Source organism: Tenrec ecaudatus, assembly GCF_050624435.1.
Source record: "Tenrec ecaudatus isolate mTenEca1 chromosome 5 unlocalized genomic scaffold, mTenEca1.hap1 SUPER_5_unloc_5, whole genome shotgun sequence".
Lineage (NCBI taxonomy): Eukaryota > Metazoa > Chordata > Mammalia > Afrosoricida > Tenrecidae > Tenrec > Tenrec ecaudatus.
Genome location: NW_027457603.1, coordinates 1,062,941 through 1,090,519, shown reverse-complemented (window position 1 = coordinate 1,090,519; position 27,579 = coordinate 1,062,941). Strand labels below are relative to the sequence as shown.

Sequence of the window (27,579 nt, the reverse complement as noted above, 5' to 3'; positions counted from 1 at the left end):
TAGACAAGGGGATGTACAGAGAGATCGCCTTGGAGATTGGGTGGATGTTCCCACAGTAGCGTGGAGCCTCACAAGTGGTGGTCAGGCGTTTCCCACAGTCACTTGTAGGACCTCAGGATTTAGGCTGGGGATGCCCCCACTTTTTATAGGGGAGAACAACCTGTGGCTTAGTGTGTGGGAGAGGACCAGCGTGAATTCCCCAGCTGCTTGCCACACCAATAAGTGGGGGGTGGGAGCTCCCTCAGTTGGGCCTTCAGGTTTGCCCTAGGCAGAGGGGAGTGGCCTGGAGACAGCTATTGTCTTGTGATGGGAAAGAGAGTGAAAGGAGAGGAAAAAGAGAGAAAGAGGAAGACACAGACTGGGGCAATAATGCCAACCAGACTGACAACCACTCACCCACAGACAACTAAAATGCACAGAGTAAACAAAGGTGACAACAGTAAAAAAAAAAAAAAAAGAAAACAACTAAAAAGGAGAACCAAATCTGTGGAGGCTGTGGTAGGAAGTAGAGAAGAGCTAGATGGAGCGGAGAAAAGCAGAACACCTTTAAGAAGAGCCCAATAAAAGGAAAAAGAGAGAAGAGAAAAGGAAGGAGGAGGAGAGAGTATTTTTTTAAATGGTTAAAGAAATAACTGACCCTGTGTTATGCTGTGTGTAGCTCTGACTCGTCCTGTGTGCAGTACTGTCTTAGGGGTCAGGCTGCCCACTAGGAGGACAGGGTTGCCCTAGGCAGAGTGTAGGGCTCTGGAAACCAGCAGTGGTATGTGCAAGCAATGAGAGGGAGCAGAGAGAATCGTACAAGCTAAGAGAGAGGTGAAGAAAGCAAAGACAGAAAGAGGAAAGAAAGAAAAAGAGAATAAAGAGAAAGAAGGAAATAAATCCAACTGAGTTCACTAAGGTTGGCTGTGATGGTAAAGAGCAAGGAGAGAGAGAAGGAGGAAATAAAGTATAAAGTAGTAGCTGATCCCTGATTGCTTGGATGAGGGGCCAGAGGGGTTTAGACACTGCTCCAACATGGCAGGTCAGTGTGCCCTTTTAATGCCGGGACCCAGTGGTGCTGGGCAGAATTGCCCTAGTTGACGAGATCACCTTAGGGGCATGACGGAGGTTTCTTCAACGGTGCAGCGCACTGTAGGTGTTTGTCCCAGGTGCCTTGTGTGGTGTACAGCACTCCCACACAGGGCAGGCTGGAGTGCCTCCTGCTATTTGGGTTGATTTGCCCTAAGCGGAGGGAAGTGACCTGGAAGCCTTTAGTGGCATATGAGAGGAGAGTGGGAGAGAAGAGGAAAAAGAGGGGAAAAGGGGAAAAAAAGAGGGATAAAGAAGAAAGCGAGTAAATAAAAGCCCAACACCAACCTGAGCACGTTGAAACTGAGTGCGGTGAAAAAGTTAGAAGGGCTAGTGAATAAAGTGAGAATAAGTAGAGCAGTGGGTAAGGAGGTAATGATACTTGATCACCTGTCCTTGAGGCCAGAGGAATTCCAACTCTTCCTCAAGGTCACAGGGTCATGGACTTGTAAGGTCTCTCTCTCTGGCCTAAATTCCAACCCCAGTCCTTGGCTCCCCGCGAGAAAAATTTCATGCGGAAGCCGGGCTCGTGATCCAAGTGAATTTAATGAGAGTTAAAAGAAGCTTCAGGTTTTACAAGGCACCCATAGGATTCCTTTGACCATGGGGCCTGGCAGAGACTGCCTCAGGTCATGCAAGGATCTCTCTCCTCCCAGGAAGACGACCTGGACCACCCCTCTCCCTTCTGGTTCCTGCCTTTTCAAGGGTTCCCGGGGAGGCTGGTGAAGGACCCCAGGTCAATCCCATTGGCTGAACTGCAATCATCTGGCCCAGGTGGGCTGCTTCAGGTGCAACATCCATCGGAGCCCACGGGCAGGAAAATCCAGCTTTCCTATGCTGGCTCTCCTGGGCATGCGTTAATGGACTTTCCCATCCCTGATGTAGGGTTCCACAGATGCTGTGTGAGATTACTTCAAAAGCAAGATCGCGCCCGTGGCCAGGGGTCACTTGGGTGCTGGAGTACCTGCCTTGTGCTGCATGTAGCACTGCAGCAGGAGCTGGGAGGGGGCACTGGGGGGCTCCCTCAGCCCCGTCTAGGGCTCCAAGACCGGCAGGGCCTCCCCAGCTATGTGTAGAATCACTGAGAGGGAAGCTTGTTGTCCTATCTAGACTGCTGATGCTTCCTAGATCAGAGGATTTTCTTTTTTATCCCTCTGGCCAGCTAGAATGAAATTGTCTCCCACAGTCTCTGGGCTACAGCTCAGTGCTGTTTAAGGCTGACACTGCTACAGCGGGTCTTTGTTATGGTAAAAGCTGCCAGGCCCTGTGGCTGAGTTCTGGCATTCCTTAGCTAGGTTGCTTCTTATGCTGATTTATGTTAAGGGACTCCCCATGTGGTGCTTGGAGCTGAGCAACCAGACTTGGGTTTGAGTTTTAAACCAATCATTTATGTTTCACCCTTAAAAAAAATTCTACTTGTGATGTGCTCAGATTTGGTGGCTGTCAAGCTGACCCCCAGAGGGGGAGATGCAGCTTATCAGGGGGGTTGTTTACTAGTCGGCCAATTGGAACTAAATTTGCTCCCTGGACTCCCGACTTTCTGCCTTTTTCTCCCACACCATGATCTTCCTAAGGTAATAATATATTTTTTCTTCTACTCTAAATTATGGCTACCCACCACCAACCCCTGACCGTGAGCTCAAGGCATCCAACCGCATGGAGAGCTCAGTGTGGGGTTCCCCTCGTGTCTGAGATTCTGCCCCCTCTCAGGGCGTCCACCTGCAGGGATCCCTGCTCCAGGCAAGGGCATATCTGGCGCCTGCCACTTCGTCAAAATTATAGTGCTGCTTTAAAGCATTCTTGGTTTGCTTTGTGAGTGGAAATCCCACAAAAGAAGGGGTTCAGGAGAAACCCTGTTACCCTAGTTCTAATTTCAGAACTCCACCTCCCCGTTTCCTTCACCTAATTTCCTATTTTTCTGGTCTGGCAGCAGGAGCTCCAGATAGATGGGTCCTATCTGGTTGCCATTTTCTCTGAATCCCTCCATCTATTTTTTTTTACACTCTTAAAAAATACAAAACATTTACTCTACAAGCGCAAACAGATTTTCAAAAGCAGGGAAAAACCTGAACGTTCAGTACATGGTTCAATCGTCTTTTCATCTCTGCGCCCTAACTATGCTGAGCTCCATGGAACTGCATGGAGGGGAGCTATTCTGGCGTCATCGAGCCAAGTGAGTGTTTTGAATTACCTCAAGTGAATATTTGACTGGAAAGCATAGGGTGTAAAAAAACCCTGAAATCAGATGGTGCACATCTATCACAAAGAACAGGGCCTTGTACTTAAACCTTTTTTCTGAAAATAAGCAGCCATCTAAGTGAGATGTCAACTAAGTCCGCCCAGAACAAGCAGCACAGCCAGTGTGATGCCAGGGTGATAAATAATAGAATCTCAATCTGCAGGTATGAACAAGAATCAGAGCTTAAGTTCGGAACACCCAGTTTGCAAAAGGACTCAAATGCACATGCGGGGTGAATTCCCTCTGACCAAAGCCCATGGACATGAACAGATACAGTTAAGTTCAAATGTAACACCTGATCATTTGATCTCTTCAGACTAATTTTAATTTGGTTCCAGTTTTTAGTATTTTTCACTTTCTGTTCGATTGAGGTTTTTCTCTCTTTTATCATTGTTAGTTTTTCTTTTCTACTTGTTTCTTGATTTTGTTTTGTATTTTTTTTTAATACATATGAAATCCAGGAGAGGCAAATCCAGAGAGACACTAACAGAATTAACAATCTCCTAGGGACAGGCAGGGAAGATTTGGGGGAGTGAGGGGGGGGGGGGCTAACAAAAATGAATATAAAAGAAGGAAATGATGTAAACCTGATTGTGGTGAGGATTACACAAATCTTAATATGACTGAAGTATTGAATGATATATGTGAATTATATGAGAATTAAAATAAAACAAAAGCTGAGGTCAGAGATAGGGCAGCAATTTAGCCCTGAATCTCTTGGTGAAGATTGAATGTCATTTTGTGCCAAGAGCCCATTTTTCCACTCATGAAGTTTGGGGAACCGGCGGCGGCGGCGGCTCGGGACGGGGGTGGGGGGTGCGCCAGGGGAGGGGGCAGACACCAGGGGCAGCGATGGCGGCGGTGGCGGAGGCGGCTCGGGGCCGGGGGGGGGGGGGTGCGCCAGGGGAGGGGGCAGACACCAGGGGCAGCGGTGGCGGCGGTGGCGGCGGCGGCTCGGGGCGGGGGGGGGGGGCGCGCCAGGGGAGGGGGCAGACACCAGGAGCAGCGGTGGCAGCGGCGGCTCCCGGCGCCATCTTGGGCTGATCGATGAATTGAACAAAGAGGATCAATTTCCGATCAAGCGAGTTATCAATGGGGGCCGGGGAGTGAGAGGGACTTGTCCCCGAGTCGGCCCCGCTTTTCCCGGCACCCCCCTCCTCCCCTCCGCCGCGGCCCCCCGGCGGCGAGGCAGCCCGGCGCCCCCGGGGAGGCCGCGACCGCCCGCAGCCCCCACCCCCGAGCGAGAGGCCGAGAGAGGAGAAGCCTGACCTGCAGCTGCTGTAAATCAAAGCGCTTCCAATATTGAAACATCGATCCCACATTGGCCGCCATCTTGAGACATATTGAGACGGAGTGAGAGGCTGATAGAGAGGGGGCTGGAGTTCAGGAGCCGCCAGGAGGCAGCAGGCGGGCGGCGCCAAAACCCGGCCTGGAGCCGGCCGCCGCCGCCGCCGCCACAGAGGAGCGCGGACTCCTCCTCACGGCGCCACCGCCGCCAGGGCGAGCCGAGCCGGAGCCGGAGTCGGAGGCCGAGGGCGCGGCGGCAGCTGGCCCGGCCTCGCGCGCGGCCGCCCGGCCCCCGCCCCCCGCCAGCGGCCGAACGAGCGACCCGCCCGCGACCCCCGCCCCTCCCAACCCCCAGCCCCAGCCGGCGGCCGCCCGGCTCGGCGCGGCCCGGCCCCGAGGGGGCGCTGGAGGGCGGCGAGAGGGCAGCCCCGCGGCCCGCCGAGGCCCAGGCCCGGCTCACCTGGCGCGGGGGGGCGCGGAGGGAGGGGGCCCTGGCGGCGGCGGAGCGCAGCCCCCCCGCCCGCCTCTACGCCCGGGCGCTGGGTGCCGGCGACGCGCCGGGGGTCGTCGGTCGTCCTGCTGGGCGCCCGCCCGCCCGCGGAGCCGCCGCGACCACCTGCCTGAGCCCAGACCCCCGCACGGCGCAGGCCTCAGCGCACCCGCGCGTGTGCCCGAAGCCTTGACCGTGGGCGGCCCCGCCAGCCGGGGCCTCAAGGACCCAGCACCCCAGAGCGCCCTTGCTGGGGGAGGGCAGGGGCGTGGGGAGGCATCAGCCCCTGACCCTCTTGAACTTGCACCCGCCAGCGTCCCACGCCGGGGCCCAAGAGTCCCCGCTCAACACCACCCGGTGACCCAGGGCCCCCAGCTGTCGCCGCCGACTTTTCACGACCGGAAAAGTCTCGACGCGCAGTCCTTGCAGCCCCCGAGGCGCGTCTGGGGAACAGCCCCGGAAACTTCCAGGGCTGCGGACCCCCTGGTTGGGTATTCCTTTTTGAGGCAGACATTTGGGAAACCGAATTCAAAAACAGAAAGCAAGGCGAAAACGGCGACATGGGGACCGAATCCGAATAGCACGATCCCTCTTGATTGGCTTCCTCACGGACACCTGGCAAAAGCATGTTTGGGGATGGTCCTAAGTGTTGACACGCACGTGTGGCTCGGCGCTTCCAGTGGGACACCGCGCCGCGCTGGCTCGCACTGCAAGTAAAGTGCAGTTAGATCAAACCAATCCCCATCTCCAGGACTCGGGGTACATAAACCCTGTAGGGACTCCAAACTAAAATGCATATACGTGGGAGAGCATTCCTTTTCCCACTGGGCTGGGTGTGTGCCACTGATCAGGCGAGCGGGGTCGGCCTGCGTGAATGGATGGAGGAACCAGAAATGAGACGACGCAACATTCGAGGAGCCGCGCGTCCCCACGGTCTCGCGCTGCTGACCAAGGGGGGTCTCTCGTTTTATCCAGCCGCAGGTCCTGCGACACCCCCGCTCGCAGCCCGTCGGGGGGCCCCGCGGACAGGAAGACGGTGGGGTGCGCGAGGGCGTCGAGGGGCGCGTCCCGAGTCCCCGCCTGCAAGGCCGCCCGTGCACCCTGCGGGGCGCTCCCAGCCTCCGCCTGCGCTGGGCGGCCCGTAGCACGCGACGCCCGGGCCCGCCCACCCAGCGGGCGGGTGGCCGCCTCCTCAAGTTCTTAATGCTTCCCCACTAACCTGAACCCAGTTCTAATCTGGCCAAACTAGAGAAGGTATTGTAGTACCGATAGGAATTTCAAACACGGGGAATCCAGGGTGGATGGGCCTGTGAGGACCAGTGTTATGAGTGGAGATACTGGGAGGGTGGAGGAAGGGCAGGATGGAAAGTGGGAACCGATTACAAGGATCTTCATTGACCTCAAAAGAAAGGTGGGTGAAGATATGACAAAAGAATTAGTACATTTCCAAGGATTGATGAGGGATGGGTGGCGGGCATTGAGGGGGGAAAAAATGAGGAGCTGAGGCCAGGGGCTTGGGTGAAGAGTGGAGATTTTGAGAATAATGAGGGCAATTAATGGTCAGATGTGCTTCAAACAGCTGATGTATATATGGATTGTGGTTAGTGTTGTAAGAGCCCCTAATAAAATGATCATAAAAGAAACAAAAATAATCTGGGCAGAGGGCTCATGCAAGGATGATCTCAGGCTGGATTAGACCAGTCAAAACAGCTACTGGAGTCGCCTCACCCTGTGTCAATTCCTGAGTCAGGCATGAAGCTTAGGGCCCACAGCCCCAGCAGCTGGCCAGTGAGGGACGTGGGTCTCTGAGGCCATTCCACAGGGGGAATGGTCCTCTGTGCTGCAGGGCCCACCCTCCTATGTAAGCGTGCTGTCTGGGACAGGGCTTACATGGAGTCCACACCATGGGAGCTCTACTACTCATGGGGGATTGGCAGGAAGCCTCTGCTCATGCGCACACACCACCAACTAGCTGGAGGATCTCCGTGAACAAAGCCTGAGGCAGACAACAAGCCCACTAACTGATGCTGTAAGAGATACAGCGAGAGTGAGTCAGCATTGTGCACAGAATTGAGCGATACTGGTTCTTTGGGAAATTCATAATCCAACACTGACACTGCTGAGATAAAGGATGACAGTGAGGAAGATTCTACACCTGAGCTCTGTGATGGACCAACGTGGTGCTCTACTCTCTTCAGGAATGGATGAGCCAGCTCCACCAAGATTCCCCTTTACTGGAGCACCTGCTATGTATGTAGACGTTGAACACAAGAACGCTTTGGCGTTCCTACAATGATTTCTGACCGATGAGGTCATCGAAAAATTGATTATGATAGCCCGGAGGTTTACTTTCAGGTTTTAACCCCTCTTCAGTTAATTTCTGTGCATGGGGGAAGGTTTGGGGCTTGCTTCATTTTCCTACATACGGTATCTCAGTTTGTCCAACACCATTTGTTGAGCAAGCAGAATTTGTCCCTTTGGATATTTCTGTGTCCTTTTTCGAAGGCTAGTTTCCTGTTGACTGGTGAATATATGTGTAGCTTTTCTGTTCGAATCCATTGATCTATATACCTCTCAGTGTACCAATACACTGCTCTCCCTTAGGGAAAAACAACAACAAAAGTTGTATGAGCCCCTATATAATGATTTTTTTTAATGGACGATGAACTATTTTCCAGGCCAGCACTATCCTATGTTTGAGCACATTGCTGCAGCCACTGTGTCAATCCATCATGCCTTATAGCCTGCGGTACTCATGTTCAGGTATAGTGTTCTGCCATTCACAAGGTTCACACTGGCCAGTTCTTTCAGAAGTGGAAGACCAGGTCCTCCTCCCTCGTCTCTCTGTCTGGAAACTGCTGAAGTCTACCTGCAGTGAGTGACCCAGCAGGCATTTGAACTACTGGCTGCAAAATTTCCACCATTACAGCCAAATGCAGGCCACCACAGTACAACAGACAGTAACAGCATCTTAACACCACACAAAGGCTCCTCCCTGGGGAGACCACGTGTTCAGGCAATTGCTGCTGTTACACATGTAAGTGGGGGCTACATGAAGTCGCACCATCTCCTGTGGCCCTTCCAGGAACAGGCCATTCTGCTGTTGTTTCTACTGGACTTAGGCTCAGCTGCCAACCTGCCCTCTGCACGCATTCTTCTCCTTACCCTTCCATGTCACCTTCTCTTTGCCCAAGTCAATACTGCTGGTCAGTCACCTACTGGTGGATGCTTGCTTCTGAAGTTTCTGAACCACATTTCCCCATGGTTATGAGACATTGCTGCTGCCACTGCGAGCATTTAACAGGTTACTTTACACCTTCAATGAGAAATCTAGGGGAATAGAAAGAAAGCTTCTTCTTTCTCCCAAGGAGTGGGTGGTGGTTTTGAACCGTTTCCCTTGAGGTTAGCAGCCCAATGTGTAACCCACTACACCAGTAGAGCCTTGGTGGCACTGTCCAGCAATTATTAGACTGCTAAATATGAGGTCAGGGTTTCAAACCTACCAACTTCTCCTTGGGAGAACGATAAAGCTGTTCCCATAAAAGACTGACAGCTCCAGAAGCCCTCTATAGGGTGGCTATGAGTTGGAATTTTGCGGTCATTTAGGGCTTTTTGGTGGCATGTGATTTTTTAGGGCTTTTAGGTTGTTTGTGGACGTTCAAGGTGTGTTTGGGGCATTCGGGTGGTTTGGGGTTTTTAGGGTGTTTTATAAGATTTTAGGGAGTGTTTAAGGGATTTAGGGGTGGTTTTTTAGAGTGTATAGGTATTTTTCAGCACAATAGGGTGTTTTTAGTGATGTTGCAGAGTTCCTTAGGGATTTTAGGGTATTTTTAATATTATATGTGTTTTTTTCCCCCAGCATTTTAGGTTTTCTTAGGGCTTTCATGGTGTTTTCAGGGCATATATGGGGTTTAGGAATGTTTAGGGTTTGGGAATCTTCTAAGGATGATTTTTGGAAGTTTCACATGTTTGGGTGGGCATTTGGTGTTTTTTTGTGGCTTTAGAGTGTTTATGGGATCCTGTCAATTTGCAGCTTTAATTCCGCAAAGAAAAGTCAGACAGCAAGCCAGAAAGGAGCAGGAAATGAAGGGGAAGCCCAGGCCACATGTTACAGCTGCCAAGTCCGGAGAACCTAGGTGTGGTCGTTGGCTACCTGGGACCGGGAATGGGGCTGTGCTCCTGCCCAAGGGTGCTAGGGAGTAAACCAATCTCAGCTGGACGTTTGGCTTTTCTACTAATTAGCCGACTCCATGAACTTTCCCAAGGGCAGCTGGCGAATTGCCAGGGGAACCCAGCTAGACCCCCCACACAAAAGCACAGGGATGGTTACAGGAACAGGAGGTTTCACACAGTGGATGTGCAGGGCTTGGGGTCGGGATTGGGGGCCAAGGTGAGGAAGGGGCAGCAATAAGGCCTGGTCCCAAATAATCAGACACTGAGCAATAAAAGTACAAGGACTGCCAAGAGAACATGGGGACGAAGGATGGCTGGACTTCATTTGATATCTTTGGACGTGCTGTCAGGAGAGACCAGTCCCTGAAGGGACATCAAGTCCATGAAGGACATGATGCTTGGCAAAAAGTGGAGGACGGGCAATAAAACAGCTCGAACCAGTGGCTACACCAGTGGGCATAGTAACAATGGTGAGGATGGTTCGAGACCTGGCAGTGTTTTATTTTACTGCTTGTGTTTTTCTAGAACTGTCTTTCCTGGATGCACGAGGAAGGATAACTGTGCTTGTGGGAAGCAAATGCACAGTGGGCAGCGCTTTGGCCAACATAGGTACACCACCGGCACACAGTGCCCCCTTACTTGGCATCCAAAGTGACAGGGTTTGTCTTTCCCCAGAGCTCTCCAGCCCTGGGGGAAGCGGCCCTGCCTTCGGCGCACCGCCAGGGGGCAGCACTGCTGCTCTCTCACTGGCTACATCTGTGAGGACCCAGAGAGCAGCTCCTTTCTGCTGCTCTCCTCTCAGACTTCTGCCAGAAGCCTTGGCTCGTCCTGGATCCTCCCTTGATTCCCACTCTGCACCTTTGGGGACGCCCAGCCCATTAACTCTCTCCCATCCTTCCTTGCTGCCTCTAGTCCAGATGCCTGAGCTGGGCTTCAAGTAGTTGTAATGTTATGCTTAGGTGAGATGTGTTCAGCTTGTTTACTGTCTGTATACAAGAAAAGAGTGCAGCCCAAGACATCCACCCTTTTGTTCCTCTATGGAAAGCCTGTTACGTGTCATAGTCTTCTCTCTGTGCAGTGCTTTCCTCTGCTGCTGATGCTTTTACATGAAATAGGACTCGGTGTGTCACCGCTACAGGAAATTATCTCTGAAAAAATAATATGCCCAGAACTCAGAAACAGTGTCAGCTTGCATCTGGCATCATGGAAGCATCATGGGTGTGTTTCCATTCATTCGCTCCTGAGTGTCACATGTTAAACTCAGTGCATAGCATAAACAGCAGCAGGCACAAACTGAGACAAAGCACACCCTTTGCTGTGAAGCACATTCCGACTCCTGGCTGCCCCTGTGCCACAGAGTAGAACTGCCCCGCAGGGGCTCCCTAGCTGTCATCTTTACAGAGGCACATGGCCACACCTCCCTTTTGGGAAGCCACTGGGTAGGTTTGAACTTCAGGGTTGTAGTAGTTGATGTTGTAGAGCCCTGGAGTCAGTTCGGATTCATAGGGGCCTGTGCACTAGAGAGAGAAACAAAGCCCAGTCCTGCGCCATCCTCGCACTTGTTACTGTATTTGAGCCGATTCTCGCAGCCACGGTGTCAATCCACCTAAGTAAGGGTCTTCCTCTTGTTTGCTAACCCTCTGCCAAAAATGACGCCCTTCTTGCAGGACTGGTTCCACCATAGTAATATGTCCAAAGTACCTGAGACAACGTCTCCGCATCCTCTTTCAGATCTCCTGCCTTTAGTTTGTCAGCTCACTTCGATGGAGTCGATGCTGAGCCATAGCGACTCTATGAGATCAGAGCAGAACTATCTCTGTGGGTTTCCCAAAGGTTAACTCTATGGGAGTAGAACGCCTCATCCTTTTCTTCTGAGGACTGACTGGTGGTTCCCCACTGCTGACATTACAGTTGACACCCAAGGCATAAGGTACTATGCCACCAGAAGTCCCTTGCCCCTGTGCAATAACCAACACCACCTACACACAAAACCCACCCCTTCTCTGTCAGTTGGATGTATGGTGATGGCTTGAGTTGCTATGAAATTGGAAGCTACTAGGGGGAACCCGACAAAAACTACAATTTTTTCAAAACTATGCATTTAAATTTTTTATCCCCTTCATAGTACTCTCCATTACACTTCACACATTTGTCTAATCTGTGATTACATTCTTGGAAACATTTTTCAAACTCAGCAGTTTGGGTGACACCCTTGTTTTTTTCCCCCCCTCTTCTGTGTTGTCAAACCACTGTCCTTCATTCATGGAAACAGAAAGAAGTCACATGGAGTGAGTTCAGGTGATTAGGATATGAGGGACAAGAGAGGCATGCTTTTTTGGGGGATGTTTTCATACTGTTATTTCTTTTCTCTTTTTTTATAATCAATTTTTGGGGCCTCATACAACTCTTATCACAATTGATACATACATCATATTTGTACATTCATTGCCCTCATCATTCTGAAAACATTTGCTCTCCACTTAATCCGCTGGCATCAGCTGATAATTATTCCCCATCCCTCATGAACCCTGAATAAATTCTAAATTATTATTTTGTCATATCTTACACTATACAATATCTCCCTTCAGCCACTTTTCTGTTGTCTGTCCCCCAGGGAGATGGTTATATGTAGATGCTTGTAATCGGTTTCCCCTTTCCATTCCTCCCTCCCTCTACCCTCCTCGTATCGCCACTCTCACCACTGGTCGTGAAGGGATCATCGGCCCTGGATTCCCTGTGTTTCCAGTTCCTATCTGTACCAGTGTACATCCTCAGGTCTAGCTAGATTTGTAAGGTAGAATGGGGATCATTTTAGTTGTGGGGGAAGAAGCATTTAGGAGCTAGAGGAAAGTTGTATGTTTCATTGTTGCTACAGTGCACCCTGACTGGCTCCTCTCCTCCCTGCTACCCTTCTGTAAGGGGATGTCCAATTATCTACAAATGAGCTTTGGGTTTTCACTCCACACTCCCCCGTATTCACAAAGATATGATTTTTTTGTTCCGATGATGTCTGATACCTGATTCTTCCGACACCTCGTGATCACACATGCTGGTGTGCTTCTTTCATGTGGGCTTTGTTGCTTCTCAGCTACATGACCACTTGTTTAACTTCAAGCTTTTAAGACCCCAGAATGTATAACTTTTGATAGCCGACCACCATCAACTTCAGTCACCACATTTGCTTATGCACCCATTTGCCTCCAGCAATTGTGTCGGTGAGGTGAGCATCACGGAATGCCACTTTAATACAACAAAGTATTTTTGCATTGAGGGAGTACTTGAATGGAGGCCCAATGTACATCTGTTACCTTAATACTAAACCTATAAATATATGCATATAGATCTATTTCCCCATCGTTATACATAAATATATTTACATATGCACATGCCTTTATTTAGACCTCTATAAATGCCCTTTGCTTCCTACCTCTTTCCTTGATTTCCTTTTACTTTCTGATTGTCCCACTCTCATGTTCAGCCTTCATTTGTGTTTCAGTAATTCCTCTAGGTTACATTACTCTTGGTCACACTCTACCAAGCTTCCTACACCCTCCTCACCATCTATTTGGATCACTTGGTGTTCCCTTGTCCCTGGGTTTGTTAACAGCACTTCCTTTTTCCCTACACCCCCCTTTCCCATCTCCCTCCCCCAGCTGTCAGTCCCATTGTTTTCTCCTCCAGATTGTTCATCCAGCCTATCTCATTTAGACAGACCTGTGGAAATCATAGCATGCACAAAAACGAGACAGAGCAAACCCAAGCAACAAAATGAAACAAAAGAACAACACCACCACCAACAAGCCAATGACAAAAAGCAAAACAAAACACAAGAAAGAAAAGCTTTTAGTTAGTTCAAGGACTGTTTGTTGGCCTTTAGGAGTGCTTTCTCATAGAGTATGATGGGTCAGCTAGCCCTGGCCCCAAAGTCTATTTTTGGTATTCCCTGGGGACTTCGTTGCTCTGTTCCCCTTCCTGTTCTGTTGTACACCCTTAGTATTTTGCCTCGGTGTGCTGGGATCAGATCGGGCGATAGAGGCATGCTGTTTTTTGTGTGTGAGCAGGTGCACTGTCATGGTGGCAAAACCAGTCCCCTGTCTACCACTAATCAGTCCTTTTTATTTTAAATAAATCATTTTATTGGGGGATCTTACAGCTCTTGTAACAATTCATACACCAATTTGTATGAAGCACATTTGTACATACATTGCTATCATCATTTCCAAACATGTTCTTTCTCCTTGAGCTCCTTTTTTCCCCTCCTCCCACCCACGTGAACCACTGATACTTTATACATACTTTTTATTTTTATATTTTACGCCTCTGCTGTATCCCTTCACCCAAACTTCTGCTGTTTGTTCCCCTGGGTGGTGGAGTGGGGCTGTATGTCCATCATTGAGATTGGTTTCCCCTTTCTTCTGCTTCTCCCCCCTACCTTCCCTCGTGGTGTTGCTACTCTCAGTATTGGTCCTGAGGGGTTTATCTGTCCTGGATTCTGTGTGTCGGAACTTCTAGTCAATAGCAGTGTGCAAGCTCTGGTCTAGCCAGACAACTCAGACCTTCTTACACAATATCTTCAGAACCTCTATATAGGAAGCTTGATTAACAGTCTGACCTAGTGCAATGACTAAACTCCAAATGCACTATCACCCTCACATCAACAAAACCAAACAAATGAGCATCTTCTTGAAGTTTGAGTTCACTTGACGAGGTGTATTTGAGTGAGGTGATGATGGCGTCTTACACTGACTTGATTTATGTTTGCATTCTGGCTTGTGAGAAGAGCACAAGGTCTTGTCACCAGCAATGACCTTGGGAAAAAAGTGTGGGTGCACTAGCTCAGAGCAAGTTGCCAGATGCCTGCCCAAACAGGAGAATGTATATTTTGAAATGTGTACCCAGTGGAGCTTTGTACCGCTTGGTTTTTTGGCGGGGGTGGGGTGGGGGTGGGTGGAAGGCCGGCTACTCCTTTGTAGGTTAGATAATCTGAGATGTGCTATTTGAAATTTCCTGGGGCCAGTTTTAGACAAAACTAGAAAAGTTAATTTTGCTGTATGGAAAAATCTGACAGTCTGGAAGTATCTAATTTTCCTCACATGCCATCATTCCCCTAGTAGCATTATTCTTAGTTAAAGCTCTCCTCTGTTCCTCCTTAGGGTTTCCCCCACTACCTGATGTTCCTTTTCTCCTACTCATCATCAAGGGAATTGTGTCCAAAGTGAGGACAGCAAATAATTAAGAGACCCTCCTGACTCTCTGTTAAGAAGGGTGCTCTGGTGCATGCGTGTGATATGTGTGCACATACAATCACATTTGAATTTTGTTGGAAGAGGCTTCATAGAGACAGAGAGTGACATGGTTAGAGCTGCTGCACATGTAGAGCACTGTACTCTATGGTGTTCTAATTCAAATGCATGTAAGGTCCAAGAGAGGTAATAGAAGCAAGTGACCAGGGTCAGGGAAGGCAGCAGGAGGAACTGAGGGAGCCTGAATGCCTCACACCCTGCCAGTTTCACTGATTCTTGGATGGGAGAGTACCAACCTAGTGCTGTGAAATCTTCGCAGTTTTCAGAGGCTTGGGGGATTTAAATTTTGTATGTAAAAAATAGACATCAAAAATGCTTGTAATTTATTGATTTCGATAAACACACTGAATGCCAGTACTCAAGTCAAACAAACCAAACTGACAGCCATCGAGTCTTTGCCAACTCATAGTGACCCTATTAGACAGGGTAGAACTGCCCCTCAGTTCAGCTCCCAGCCCTGGAAGCCCACCAGTTCCTCGTTATTATCATGAGGAATACTATTTTCACAAGAGCATTACATACCCCTAGAGACTAAACCATAAAGCCATATAGGCTTTGACCATGAATTCTGATATGCTTTTTCCTCAAACTGATGGGTCATTTGATGGAATCCTCGTATTACTTCCCTAACATAAAAATTAATCAAGCAAAGGAGATTCAGTGCTCAGTACTACAGCCCCCTATTTAGAGATTAACTCTTAAAAACCACCACCACCACCACCACCACCACCACCACCACCACCACCACCACCACCACCACCACCACCACCACCACCACCGCCACCTTATCTGTGTTGATAAAAACTTGAGTAGGCTGTATAAATATCTCAAGTATTTAGGATAAAATGGATTCTTATTCTACTGTCACATATATTAGTTTGAGTTATGTGTTTCCATCTGAACACAAATTAAATAGACCTCATTGACATCTTTTCAAAATGCCATAAAAATTAAATGATTACCTTAAAAGATACTCAGTATAATTAGGCATCAGAAAAATGTACATCAACACTAGAGCGAGATAGTGTTTCAACCCATCAAGATGACACTAGCCAAGAATATTAAAAATACCATTGAGTGCTGGAAGAATGAACAGATTTGTGTCAGAAGAACAGTCTGAAAGGTCCTTAGAAGCAAGCACGGGGAGACTTCACATGCTTTGGGTATGTTATCAGGAGATGCCAGTCCCTGGAAAAGGCTGAAATGTTAGGTTCAAGTATAACAACAGTTTTGAAGATGGTGTAGGACTGCGCAGTGGTTCATTCTGCCTTGAGTTGGAACTGACTCAATAGCACCTAATGCTAAAAGCTAGATGCTTTTGATCCTAAATGAAAAGTGGATGGTCCAGCCTCCATACCAGCTACGTGGACAACTGCCCCTCCCCCCAGAAGAATTTACTTTAGAAGACGGCACTGAACCTGTAGCTAGGGGAGATGGACATGTCTGATCAGAGCACACAGGGGCAAATGAAGGGGGAGGAAGAGAGTGGAGCACACACTGGTCCACCAGGCTTGGAGGATGATTTTGGCACTCTGAACAGCCAATGTACAGAGTGGACCATATGGCTGATCCCACTATGAGACATGCCATCCCTTGCTGGCCCAGGGCCCTATGGGGACAATACCGGAGACTCTGTGTTGGGACTGACCCGACTGGCCCTCCAACACGGAGGCAAATCACTAAAAGCATGCAGCAGAGCAACCATGGGAGCAGAGCGGGTAGCCCCTGAGGGAGTACAAAGGACAGACTCTGGGGCCAGAGCATGATACGCCATCAGACCTGACTGAAGGACACACCTATAGAAAAAAAAAAAATCAGACCTTGATCTATTTACAGGTTTTTCTTTCTTAAAAATTTTTTTTGTCTTTTAATTAATTTACTCTTTTATTGATCATTGGTTTTCTGTTGTTGTTTTTTTGTCATCACTGTGTTCTCACCCATCGCCTATCCTGCTATGGTTTGATTTTTGGTGCATATTATTATCTCAACAGATCTATCTAGATAAGATAGGCTGGAAGAATAGGCTGGAGGAGAAAACAACAGGACCAATGGTTCCCGGGGACATGGGAGAGAGAGAGGAGGGGGTAAGGAGGTGATGCTGACCAATCCAGCGACAGGGGAGCAACAAGTAATCCAAAATCCGTCGCAAGGAGGGTGTGAGAAGCCTGGTAGGTATTCAGCAAGGGCAATGTAACCAAGAGAAATTACTCAAACCCAAGTGAAAGCTGAGCATGATAGTCGGACAAGAGGAAAGTAAAAGTAAATAGAGGAAAGAACTAGGTGACAAAGGGTATTTCTAGAGGTCTACATACTGGCATGTACATATGTAAATATATTTATACAGGAGGGTTCGTAAATAGATCAACGTGCATATATTTATAGACTTAGTATTAAGGCAGTAGATGGACATTGCCAAATACTTACTCAATGCAAGAACACGTTATATTAAATTGGCATTCCATGATGAACACCTTCCCAACATGATGGTTGAAGAAAAATGTGTGCACTAGCAAATGTGGTGAAGAAAGCTGATGGTGCCTGGCTATCAAAAGTTATAGCATCTGGGATCTTACAGGCTTGAAAATAAAGAAGCGGCCATCTAGCTCAGAAGCAACAAAGCCCACATGGAGGAAGCACACCAGCCTGTGTGACCATGAACTGTTGAAGGGATCAGATATCAAGCATCAAAGAACACAAAAATCATGTCATTGTAAATGAGGGTGAGTGCAGAGTGGAGACTCAAAGCCCATTGGTAGGTAACTGGACACCCCCTTCCTGAAGGGATGTGGGGACGAGATAAGCCAGTCAGGGTGCAGGGTAGCAACAATGAAACATGTTTCCTCTAGTTCCTAAATGCTTCCTCCCCCCACTATCATGATCCAAATTCTACTTTACAAATCTGGCTAGACAAGGGGATGTACAGAGAGATCGCCTTGGAGATTGGGTGGATGTTCCCACAGTAGCGTGGAGCCTCACAAGTGGTGGTCAGGCGTTTCCCACAGTCACTTGTAGGACCTCAGGATTTAGGCTGGGGATGCCCCCACTTTTTATAGGGGAGAACAACCTGTGGCTTTGTGTGTGGGAGAGGACCAGCGTGAATTCCCCAGCTGCTTGCCACACCAATAAGTGGGGGGTGGGAGCTCCCTCAGTTGGGCCTTCAGGTTTGCCCTAGGCAGAGGGGAGTGGCCTGGAGACAGCTATTGTCTTGTGATGGGAAAGAGAGTGAAAGGAGAGGAAAAAGAGAGAAAGAGGAAGACACAGACTGGGGCAATAATGCCAACCAGACTGACAACCACTCACCCACAGACAACTAAAATGCACAGAGTAAACAAAGGTGACAACAGTAAAAAAAAAAAAAAAGAAAACAACTAAAAAGGAGAACCAAATCTGTGGAGGCTGTGGTAGGAAGTAGAGAAGAGCTAGATGGAGCGGAGAAAAGCAGAAAACCTGTAAGAAGAGCCCAATAAAAGGAAAAAGAGAGAAGAGAAAAGGAAGGAGGAGGAGAGAGTATTTTTTTAAATGGTTAAAGAAATAACTGACCCTGTGTTATGCTGTGTGTAGCTCTGACTCGTCCTGTGTGCAGTACTGTCTTAGGGGTCAGGCTGCCCACTAGGAGGACAGGGTTGCCCTAGGCAGAGTGTAGGGCTCTGGAAACCAGCAGTGGTATGTGCAAGCAATGAGAGGGAGCAGAGAGAATCGTACAAGCTAAGAGAGAGGTGAAGAAAGCAAAGACAGAAAGAGGAAAGAAAGAAAAAGAGAATAAAGAGAAAGAAGGAAATAAATCCAACTGAGTTCACTAAGGTTGGCTGTGATGGTAAAGAGCAAGGAGAGAGAGAAGGAGGAAATAAAGTATAAAGTAGTAGCTGATCCCTGATTGCTTGGATGAGGGGCCAGAGGGGTTTAGACACTGCTCCAACATGGCAGGTCAGTGTGCCCTTTTAATGCCGGGACCCAGTGGTGCTGGGCAGAATTGCCCTAGTTGACGAGATCACCTTAGGGGCATGACGGAGGTTTCTTCAACGGTGCAGCGCACTGTAGGTGTTTGTCCCAGGTGCCTTGTGTGGTGTACAGCACTCCCACACAGGGCAGGCTGGAGTGCCTCCTGCTATTTGGGTTGATTTGCCCTAAGCGGAGGGAAGTGACCTGGAAGCCTTTAGTGGCATATGAGAGGAGAGTGGGAGAGAAGAGGAAAAAGAGGGGAAAAGGGGAAAAAAAGAGGGATAAAGAAGAAAGCGAGTAAATAAAAGCCCAACACCAACCTGAGCACGTTGAAACTGAGTGCGGTGAAAAAGTTAGAAGGGCTAGTGAATAAAGTGAGAATAAGTAGAGCAGTGGGTAAGGAGGTAATGATACTTGATCACCTGTCCTTGAGGCCAGAGGAATTCCAACTCTTCCTCAAGGTCACAGGGTCATGGACTTGTAAGGTCTCTCTCTCTGGCCTAAATTCCAACCCCAGTCCTTGGCTCCCCGCGAGAAAAATTTCATGCGGAAGCCGGGCTCGTGATCCAAGTGAATTTAATGAGAGTTAAAAGAAGCTTCAGGTTTTACAAGGCACCCATAGGATTCCTTTGACCATGGGGCCTGGCAGAGACTGCCTCAGGTCATGCAAGGATCTCTCTCCTCCCAGGAAGACGACCTGGACCACCCCTCTCCCTTCTGGTTCCTGCCTTTTCAAGGGTTCCCGGGGAGGCTGGTGAAGGACCCCAGGTCAATCCCATTGGCTGAACTGCAATCATCTGGCCCAGGTGGGCTGCTCCAGGTGCAACATCCATCGGAGCCCACGGGCAGGAAAATCCAGCTTTCCTATGCTGGCTCTCCTGGGCATGCGTTAATGGACTTTCCCATCCCTGATGTAGGGTTCCACAGATGCTGTGTGAGATTACTTCAAAAGCAAGATCGCGCCCGTGGCCAGGGGTCACTTGGGTGCTGGAGTACCTGCCTTGTGCTGCATGTAGCACTGCAGCAGGGGCTGGGAGGGGGCACTGGGGGGCTCCCTCAGCCCCGTCTAGGGCTCCAAGACCGGCAGGGCCTCCCCAGCTATGTGTAGAATCACTGAGAGGGAAGCTTGTTGTCCTATCTAGACTGCTGATGCTTCCTAGATCAGAGGATTTTCTTTTTTATCCCTCTGGCCAGCTAGAATGAAATTGTCTCCCACAGTCTCTGGGCTACAGCTCAGTGCTGTTTAAGGCTGACACTGCTACAGCGGGTCTTTGTTATGGTAAAAGCTGCCAGGCCCTGTGGCTGAGTTCTGGCATTCCTTAGCTAGGTTGCTTCTTATGCTGATTTATGTTAAGGGACTCCCCATGTGGTGCTTGGAGCTGAGCAACCAGACTTGGGTTTGAGTTTTAAACCAATCATTTATGTTTCACCCTTAAAAAAAATTCTACTTGTGATGTGCTCAGATTTGGTGGCTGTCAAGCTGACCCCCAGAGGGGGAGATGCAGCTTATCAGGGGGGTTGTTTACTAGTCGGCCAATTGGAACTAAATTTGCTCCCTGGACTCCCGACTTTCTGCCTTTTTCTCCCACACCATGATCTTCCTAAGGTAATAATATATTTTTTCTTCTACTCTAAATTATGGCTACCCACCACCAACCCCTGACCGTGAGCTCAAGGCATCCAACCGCATGGAGAGCTCAGTGTGGGGTTCCCCTCGTGTCTGAGATTCTGCCCCCTCTCAGGGCGTCCACCTGCAGGGATCCCTGCTCCAGGCAAGGGCATATCTGGCGCCTGCCACTTCGTCAAAATTATAGTGCTGCTTTAAAGCATTCTTGGTTTGCTTTGTGAGTGGAAATCCCACAAAAGAAGGGGTTCAGGAGAAACCCTGTTACCCTAGTTCTAATTTCAGAACTCCACCTCCCCGTTTCCTTCACCTAATTTCCTATTTTTCTGGTCTGGCAGCAGGAGCTCCAGATAGATGGGTCCTATCTGGTTGCCATTTTCTCTGAATCCCTCCATCTATTTTTTTTTACACTCTTAAAAAATACAAAACATTTACTCTACAAGCGCAAACAGATTTTCAAAAGCAGGGAAAAACCTGAACGTTCAGTACATGGTTCAATCGTCTTTTCATCTCTGCGCCCTAACTATGCTGAGCTCCATGGAACTGCATGGAGGGGAGCTATTCTGGCGTCATCGAGCCAAGTGAGTGTTTTGAATTACCTCAAGTGAATATTTGACTGGAAAGCATAGGGTGTAAAAAAACCCTGAAATCAGATGGTGCACATCTATCACAAAGAACAGGGCCTTGTACTTAAACCTTTTTTCTGAAAATAAGCAGCCATCTAAGTGAGATGTCAACTAAGTCCGCCCAGAACAAGCAGCACAGCCAGTGTGATGCCAGGGTGATAAATAATAGAATCTCAATCTGCAGGTATGAACAAGAATCAGAGCTTAAGTTCGGAACACCCAGTTTGCAAAAGGACTCAAATGCACATGCGGGGTGAATTCCCTCTGACCAAAGCCCATGGACATGAACAGATACAGTTAAGTTCAAATGTAACACCTGATCATTTGATCTCTTCAGACTAATTTTAATTTGGTTCCAGTTTTTAGTATTTTTCACTTTCTGTTCGATTGAGGTTTTTCTCTCTTTTATCATTGTTAGTTTTTCTTTTCTACTTGTTTCTTGATTTTGTTTTGTATTTTTTTTTAATACATATGAAATCCAGGAGAGGCAAATCCAGAGAGACACTAACAGAATTAACAATCTCCTAGGGACAGGCAGGGAAGATTTGGGGGAGTGAGGGGGGGGGGGGCTAACAAAAATGAATATAAAAGAAGGAAATGATGTAAACCTGATTGTGGTGAGGATTACACAAATCTTAATATGACTGAAGTATTGAATGATATATGTGAATTATATGAGAATTAAAATAAAACAAAAGCTGAGGTCAGAGATAGGGCAGCAATTTAGCCCTGAATCTCTTGGTGAAGATTGAATGTCATTTTGTGCCAAGAGCCCATTTTTCCACTCATGAAGTTTGGGGAACCGGCGGCGGCGGCGGCTCGGGACGGGGGTGGGGGGGGCGCCAGGGGAGGGGGCAGACACCAGGGGCAGCGATGGCGGCGGTGGCGGCGGCGGCTCGGGGCGGGGGGCGGGGGGTGCGCCAGGGGAGGGGGCAGACACCAGGGGCAGCGGAGGCGGCGGTGGCGGCGGCGGCTCGGGGCCGGGGGGTGGGGGGGGCGCCAGGGGAGGGGGCAGACACCAGGAGCAGCGGTGGCAGCGGCGGCTCCCGGCGCCATCTTGGGCTGATCGATGAATTGAACAAAGAGGATCAATTTCCGATCAAGCGAGTTATCAATGGGGGCCGGGGAGTGAGAGGGACTTGTCCCCGAGTCGGCCCCGCTTTTCCCGGCACCCCCCTCCTCCCCTCCGCCGCGGCCCCCCGGCGGCGAGGCAGCCCGGCGCCCCCGGGGAGGCCGCGACCGCCCGCAGCCCCCACCCCCGAGCGAGAGGCCGAGAGAGGAGAAGCCTGACCTGCAGCTGCTGTAAATCAAAGCGCTTCCAATATTGAAACATCGATCCCACATTGGCCGCCATCTTGAGACATATTGAGACGGAGTGAGAGGCTGATAGAGAGGGGGCTGGAGTTCAGGAGCCGCCAGGAGGCAGCAGGCGGGCGGCGCCAAAACCCGGCCTGAAGCCGGCCGCCGCCGCCGCCGCCACAGAGGAGCGCGGACTCCTCCTCACGGCGCCACCGCCGCCAGGGCGAGCCGAGCCGGAGCCGGAGTCGGAGGCCGAGGGCGCGGCGGCAGCTGGCCCGGCCTCGCGCGCGGCCGCCCGGCCCCCGCCCCCCGCCAGCGGCCGAACGAGCGACCCGCCCGCGACCCCCGCCCCTCCCAACCCCCAGCCCAGCCGGCGGCCGCCCGGCTCGGCGCGGCCCGGCCCCGAGGGGGCGCTGGAGGGCGGCGAGAGGGCAGCCCCGCGGCCCGCCGAGGCCCAGGCCCGGCTCACCTGGCGCGGGGGGGTGCGGAGGGAGGGGGCCCTGGCGGCGGCGGAGCGCAGCCCCCCCGCCCGCCTCTACGCCCGGGCGCTGGGTGCCGGCGACGCGCCGGGGGTCGTCGGTCGTCCTGCTGGGCGCCCGCCCGCCCGCGGAGCCGCCGCGACCACCTGCCTGAGCCCAGACCCCCGCACGGCGCAGGCCTCAGCGCACCCGCGCGTGTGCCCGAAGCCTTGACCGTGGGCGGCCCCGCCAGCCAGGGCCTCAAGGACCCAGCACCCCAGAGCGCCCTTGCTGGGGGAGGGCAGGGGCGTGGGGAGGCATCAGCCCCTGACCCTGTTGAACTTGCACCCGCCAGCGTCCCAAGCCGGGGCCCAAGAGTCCCCGCTCAACACCACCCGGTGACCCAGGGCCCCCAGCTGTCGCCGCCGACTTTTCACGACCGGAAAAGTCTCGACGCGCAGTCCTTGCAGCCCCCGAGGCGCGTCTGGGGAACAGCCCCGGAAACTTCCAGGGCTGCGGACCCCCTGGTTGGGTATTCCTTTTTGAGGCAGACATTTGGGAAACCGAATTCAAAAACAGAAAGCAAGGCGAAAACGGCGACATGGGGACCGAATCCGAATAGCACGATCCCTCTTGATTGGCTTCCTCACGGACACCTGGCAAAAGCATGTTTGGGGATGGTCCTAAGTGTTGACACGCACGTGTGGCTCGGCGCTTCCAGTGGGACACCGCGCCGCGCTGGCTCGCACTGCAAGTAAAGTGCAGTTAGATCAAACCAATCCCCATCTCCAGGACTCGGGGTACATAAACCCTGTAGGGACTCCAAACTAAAATGCATATACGTGGGAGAGCATTCCTTTTCCCACTGGGCTGGGTGTGTGCCACTGATCAGGCGAGCGGGGTCGGCCTGCGTGAATGGATGGAGGAACCAGAAATGAGACGACGCAACATTCGAGGAGCCGCGCGTCCCCACGGTCTCGCGCTGCTGACCAAGGGGGGTCTCTCGTTTTATCCAGCCGCAGGTCCTGCGACACCCCCGCTCGCAGCCCGTCGGGGGGCCCCGCGGACAGGAAGACGGTGGGGTGCGCGAGGGCGTCGAGGGGCGCGTCCCGAGTCCCCGCCTGCAAGGCCGCCCGTGCACCCTGCGGGGCGCTCCCAGCCTCCGCCTGCGCTGGGCGGCCCGTAGCACGCGACGCCCGGGCCCGCCCACCCAGCGGGCGGGTGGCCGCCTCCTCAAGTTCTTAATGCTTCCCCACTAACCTGAACCCAGTTCTAATCTGGCCAAACTAGAGAAGGTATTGTAGTACCGATAGGAATTTCAAACACGGGGAATCCAGGGTGGATGGGCCTGTGAGGACCAGTGTTATGAGTGGAGATACTGGGAGGGTGGAGGAAGGGCAGGATGGAAAGTGGGAACCGATTACAAGGATCTTCATTGACCTCAAAAGAAAGGTGGGTGAAGATATGACAAAAGAATTAGTACATTTCCAAGGATTGATGAGGGATGGGTGGCGGGCATTGAGGGGGGAAAAAATGAGGAGCTGAGGCCAGGGGCTTGGGTGAAGAGTGGAGATTTTGAGAATAATGAGGGCAATTAATGGTCAGATGTGCTTCAAACAGCTGATGTATATATGGATTGTGGTTAGTGTTGTAAGAGCCCCTAATAAAATGATCATAAAAGAAACAAAAATAATCTGGGCAGAGGGCTCATGCAAGGATGATCTCAGGCTGGATTAGACCAGTCAAAACAGCTACTGGAGTCGCCTCACCCTGTGTCAATTCCTGAGTCAGGCATGAAGCTTAGGGCCCACAGCCCCAGCAGCTGGCCAGTGAGGGACGTGGGTCTCTGAGGCCATTCCACAGGGGGAATGGTCCTCTGTGCTGCAGGGCCCACCCTCCTATGTAAGCGTGCTGTCTGGGACAGGGCTTACATGGAGTCCACACCATGGGAGCTCTACTACTCATGGGGGATTGGCAGGAAGCCTCTGCTCATGCGCACACACCACCAACTAGCTGGAGGATCTCCGTGAACAAAGCCTGAGGCAGACAACAAGCCCACTAACTGATGCTGTAAGAGATACAGCGAGAGTGAGTCAGCATTGTGCACAGAATTGAGCGATACTGGTTCTTTGGGAAATTCATAATCCAACACTGACACTGCTGAGATAAAGGATGACAGTGAGGAAGATTCTACACCTGAGCTCTGTGATGGACCAACGTGGTGCTCTACTCTCTTCAGGAATGGATGAGCCAGCTCCACCAAGATTCCCCTTTACTGGAGCACCTGCTATGTATGTAGACGTTGAACACAAGAACGCTTTGGCGTTCCTACAATGATTTCTGACCGATGAGGTCATCGAAAAATTGATTATGATAGCCCGGAGGTTTACTTTCAGGTTTTAACCCCTCTTCAGTTAATTTCTGTGCATGGGGGAAGGTTTGGGGCTTGCTTCATTTTCCTACATACGGTATCTCAGTTTGTCCAACACCATTTGTTGAGCAAGCAGAATTTGTCCCTTTGGATATTTCTGTGTCCTTTTTCGAAGGCTAGTTTCCTGTTGACTGGTGAATATATGTGTAGCTTTTCTGTTCGAATCCATTGATCTATATACCTCTCAGTGTACCAATACACTGCTCTCCCTTAGGGAAAAACAACAACAAAAGTTGTATGAGCCCCTATATAATGATTTTTTTTAATGGACGATGAACTATTTTCCAGGCCAGCACTATCCTATGTTTGAGCACATTGCTGCAGCCACTGTGTCAATCCATCATGCCTTATAGCCTGCGGTACTCATGTTCAGGTATAGTGTTCTGCCATTCACAAGGTTCACACTGGCCAGTTCTTTCAGAAGTGGAAGACCAGGTCCTCCTCCCTCGTCTCTCTGTCTGGAAACTGCTGAAGTCTACCTGCAGTGAGTGACCCAGCAGGCATTTGAACTACTGGCTGCAAAATTTCCACCATTACAGCCAAATGCAGGCCACCACAGTACAACAGACAGTAACAGCATCTTAACACCACACAAAGGCTCCTCCCTGGGGAGACCACGTGTTCAGGCAATTGCTGCTGTTACACATGTAAGTGGGGGCTACATGAAGTCGCACCATCTCCTGTGGCCCTTCCAGGAACAGGCCATTCTGCTGTTGTTTCTACTGGACTTAGGCTCAGCTGCCAACCTGCCCTCTGCACGCATTCTTCTCCTTACCCTTCCATGTCACCTTCTCTTTGCCCAAGTCAATACTGCTGGTCAGTCACCTACTGGTGGATGCTTGCTTCTGAAGTTTCTGAACCACATTTCCCCATGGTTATGAGACATTGCTGCTGCCACTGCGCGCATTTAACAGGTTACTTTACACCTTCAATGAGAAATCTAGGGGAATAGAAAGAAAGCTTCTTCTTTCTCCCAAGGAGTGGGTGGTGGTTTTGAACCGTTTCCCTTGAGGTTAGCAGCCCAATGTGTAACCCACTACACCAGTAGAGCCTTGGTGGCACTGTCCAGCAATTATTAGACTGCTAAATATGAGGTCAGGGTTTCAAACCTACCAACTTCTCCTTGGGAGAACGATAAAGCTGTTCCCATAAAAGACTGACAGCTCCAGAAGCCCTCTATAGGGTGGCTATGAGTTGGAATTTTGCGGTCATTTAGGGCTTTTTGGTGGCATGTGATTTTTTAGGGCTTTTAGGTTGTTTGTGGACGTTCAAGGTGTGTTTGGGGCATTCGGGTGGTTTGGGGTTTTTAGGGTGTTTTATAAGATTTTAGGGAGTGTTTAAGGGATTTAGGGGTGGTTTTTTAGAGTGTATAGGTATTTTTCAGCACAATAGGGTGTTTTTAGTGATGTTGCAGAGTTCCTTAGGGATTTTAGGGTATTTTTAATATTATATGTGTTTTTTTCCCCCAGCATTTTAGGTTTTCTTAGGGCTTTCATGGTGTTTTCAGGGCATATATGGGGTTTAGGAATGTTTAGGGTTTGGGAATCTTCTAAGGATGATTTTTGGAAGTTTCACATGTTTGGGTGGGCATTTGGTGTTTTTTTGTGGCTTTAGAGTGTTTATGGGATCCTGTCAATTTGCAGCTTTAATTCCGCAAAGAAAAGTCAGACAGCAAGCCAGAAAGGAGCAGGAAATGAAGGGGAAGCCCAGGCCACATGTTACAGCTGCCAAGTCCGGAGAACCTAGGTGTGGTCGTTGGCTACCTGGGACCGGGAATGGGGCTGTGCTCCTGCCCAAGGGTGCTAGGGAGTAAACCAATCTCAGCTGGACGTTTGGCTTTTCTACTAATTAGCCGACTCCATGAACTTTCCCAAGGGCAGCTGGCGAATTGCCAGGGGAACCCAGCTAGACCCCCCACACAAAAGCACAGGGATGGTTACAGGAACAGGAGGTTTCACACAGTGGATGTGCAGGGCTTGGGGTCGGGATTGGGGGCCAAGGTGAGGAAGGGGCAGCAATAAGGCCTGGTCCCAAATAATCAGACACTGAGCAATAAAAGTACAAGGACTGCCAAGAGAACATGGGGACGAAGGATGGCTGGACTTCATTTGATATCTTTGGACGTGCTGTCAGGAGAGACCAGTCCCTGAAGGGACATCAAGTCCATGAAGGACATGATGCTTGGCAAAAAGTGGAGGACGGGCAATAAAACAGCTCGAACCAGTGGCTACACCAGTGGGCATAGTAACAATGGTGAGGATGGTTCGAGACCTGGCAGTGTTTTATTTTACTGCTTGTGTTTTTCTAGAACTGTCTTTCCTGGATGCACGAGGAAGGATAACTGTGCTTGTGGGAAGCAAATGCACAGTGGGCAGCGCTTTGGCCAACATAGGTACACCACCGGCACACAGTGCCCCCTTACTTGGCATCCAAAGTGACAGGGTTTGTCTTTCCCCAGAGCTCTCCAGCCCTGGGGGAAGCGGCCCTGCCTTCGGCGCACCGCCAGGGGGCAGCACTGCTGCTCTCTCACTGGCTACATCTGTGAGGACCCAGAGAGCAGCTCCTTTCTGCTGCTCTCCTCTCAGACTTCTGCCAGAAGCCTTGGCTCGTCCTGGATCCTCCCTTGATTCCCACTCTGCACC

At 50.5% G+C, this 27,579-nt stretch overlaps 1 long non-coding RNA gene across 1 annotated transcript in view; it reads right to left on the bottom strand.

Moving 5' to 3' along the window:
* Window positions 1–27,579, bottom strand: part of LOC142435885 (uncharacterized) — a 240,223-nt gene that overhangs the window by 37,688 nt on the left and 174,956 nt on the right. The gene's annotated exons all lie outside the window — the stretch shown is intronic.